This window comes from Plasmodium gaboni, chromosome 13, assembly GCF_001602025.1.
Source record: "Plasmodium gaboni strain SY75 chromosome 13, whole genome shotgun sequence".
NCBI classification, from domain to species: Eukaryota; Apicomplexa; class Aconoidasida; order Haemosporida; family Plasmodiidae; genus Plasmodium; species Plasmodium gaboni.
Window position 1 is genome coordinate 2,461,918 of NC_031493.1, and position 3,498 is coordinate 2,465,415.

Genomic DNA, 3,498 nt, shown 5'->3' on the forward strand with positions numbered 1-3,498 from the left:
TTAATTTTAAATATAAAGGAAAATTTTTTTTTTAATTTTTTTTTTTTTAATTTTGGAAAAAAAAAATAAAAAAAATTTAAAATAAAAAAGAAAAAAAAATAAAAAATAAAAAAAATTTGATTTAAAAAAAAAAAAAAAAAAAAAAAAAAAAAAAAATGTATTATTTTAAATTTCCATAATAGGTAGTCTCTATGGTTTTTGGTCTTGATAGACATAATAATTGTTATTATAATATTTTATATATTTATATAAACCATTTTGTATACAATATTATATTACATATATATATATATATATAATTAATAATTAATGATTATTAATAATTCTTATTTTTTTATTTTTATTAATTTATTTATAGTATTATATATATAATAATTTTATATTCACACATTATAATAATAAAATACATATAAAAATAAAAAAAAAAATAATAAATAATAATTGTGTGTTATATGTATTAGAAACAAAACATAAACATTATATAAAATATAAAACAATGGCATATACTAATAGTTTATTATGTACTCTATTATAATATATATTTTTATAGCATACCAGTTAAATAAATATATATATATATATATATATATATATATATATATATATATATGTAGAACATATATGTTTCATAAAAAAAAATGTGTGAATAAATTTGTACACTTTTTAGTTGTAAGTAGATATAAGTTACACATGTATGATATATGTTATAAATAATAATAAAAATAAATTAAAAAAAAAAAAAAAAAAAATCATAATATATTAAGGAATATATATATATATATGTATATGTAAATTATTTTATTTTTTATATTCTCATTTTTGCAATCATGTATTTTCTTTTAGAATATATGTAAAATTAAATATAAATGAAAAATATATATATATATATATATATTTATTTAAAAAAAATATAAATTATTAAAAAAACATTTTAAATAAATATTAATACATAATAAATTTTATTTCCAAATATATAAAAAAGAATTAATATAATTATTAAATTGAATAATTATACATTTAAGGCATATAATTATTTTGACACATATACATACATATATATTATATGTAGTAATATAATAATATATATTATATATGTGTATTAAATAGTTATTTGTAGAATACTCTAATAATCATTTAATATTACTATGAAGCATATTCCTCTTTTCTTTTTCTTTTTTTTTTTATATTTTGAATAAAAAAGAAAAAAGAATCCATTTGAATAAATATAAAGTCATATGAAATATATTTGTTTATCATATTTAAATTTAGTATTTTTAATATGCTTTTTTATTTTGAATACATGTATTTTAAATACTAGTAACCTTAAAAATAATTGCAATATAATGCTCTAGTAAATTATCATACTTGTTGAGCTAGGTTTTTTATTTATTAAAAATACATTCTTATTTCTTTAAAACAATATTTATAAAAATTATAAAAAAAAAAAATAATAAAATAAAAAATAAAATAAAAAATAAAATAATAGTAATAATAAATGAAAGAATGAATAAATAAATGGATATATATATATATATATATAATATTATATTAAGAAAAGTAAAAAGGTGTATAAAATATATTATATTTATTACTAGTATTTTTCAAAATAAGTAAAGAATAAAATAGAACAATTTAAAATACACATTAGTCTATTAAATTATTAAAAAATAAATATGTATTCACTTTTAATAATTATTATAATAATTATATTATGTAATATAAATATGAATAAAGGGGTGTGTATTTTGAATTATATTCATTTATTTATTAAAAAGAGTAACTACGTGTTTGAAATAATTATATTATATAGATCCTATCTATAATTAAAATAAATATTAAAACTATTATGCATCTAAGTATTAAAGTATATATATATATAATATGAGCATATAAAAATATATCATATTGTGAAGTATAATATACATTAATAATTTTCATTCATATTAATATCATATATTATAAAAATATAATATATATATATATATATTTATATATACTTATTGAAGATTTTAATATGTAAAATATCAAATGTTAATTTTAAATACATCAAAATACATATTCTCTCTTTGTATACATATTGTATATTATTTATTTTTTTTTATTAGTCAAAAAAATCTAAAAAAATAAAATGGATAAATATTATTATTAAAAATGTAAGTATTTAAATATATATTTTAATATTGTTAAATTATATATTTATAATAAAATAATATATATGTATATATATTGTGTGTGTTTATTTTATACAAAAATGAAATATTATTATAATACACATATAGAACATAATATAAAATTTAAATGTATAATTATATTATTTGTGTATGTTAAAAATGTTAATTACAATAATGTATATAAAAAATATATACATATATAGTATAAATATTAATGAATATTTATGCACATAGTTATGTATTTTTAAATAGCTATAATATCATGTAAACCGATTGAGTGTAGTATATTTTATAAATTTTCAGAACTTCAAATATTTGAAAACAATTTTTTCTATGTATATATATATCTATGTATATATATATATGTATATATGATACAAAAGATTTTTTTTTTTTTTTTTTTTCATAAAGTATATTTATTATATATTAAAACATATATGATATAATTACATTTCATATGAATATATGGGAATAATATATAAAATGTCTTTATATTTTACAAACGTTGAAATAAAACAAGGAATAAAGATAAAGAAATATATTATTCCATGTGTGATCTTATAATAAATGACACTGGTAATTGACTTATATGGAATGGTTTATTTAATGTGTACATTTCCTTAGAGATCTATAACATGTGTGTGAATATTTTATATGTCATTTTAAGGATTGACACTTTTGTTTTTTTTTTTTTATTTTTTTACATAATTATTATAATGCTATTAGTTAAGAAAACTTTTAAATATACCATTGTGTATAGAGAGAATATATATTTATAGTAGTGTTTTATATTATCCTTTATTTAGGCATTAAAATTATTGATATAAAAAGAGCAAATTGTTATTTATTCATTTATATTTACTTATTTTATTATATTAATAAATGGTGTTGTATACATATGTACATAAATATATATATATATATATATATATAATAGTATAAACTGTTTATTTACCTAAAAATCCAAAATGTTTATCTATATAAATATATAAAAATAATGAAATAGATATTACAATTTTTTTTCATTTTTTTTCTATATACATTTAAAATTATTGTGTTGAATATGTAAGTATATAGCTTTGACTTATATATTCTATTATGTTTGGAAAGAATATTTGATGTAGAATAATCTGTTTATTTTAACAAGTCATAAATTAGTAATTCATATATATATTAGTTTCTTTGTTTACACATACTATTATAATTATGTGTACTTTATTAATATCCTATTATATTATATATATATATATATATTACAATAAGGGTTATGTAAAATTTATGTTATATAAAATAATTATATATTGGAATTTTTTTTTTTTTTTTTTTG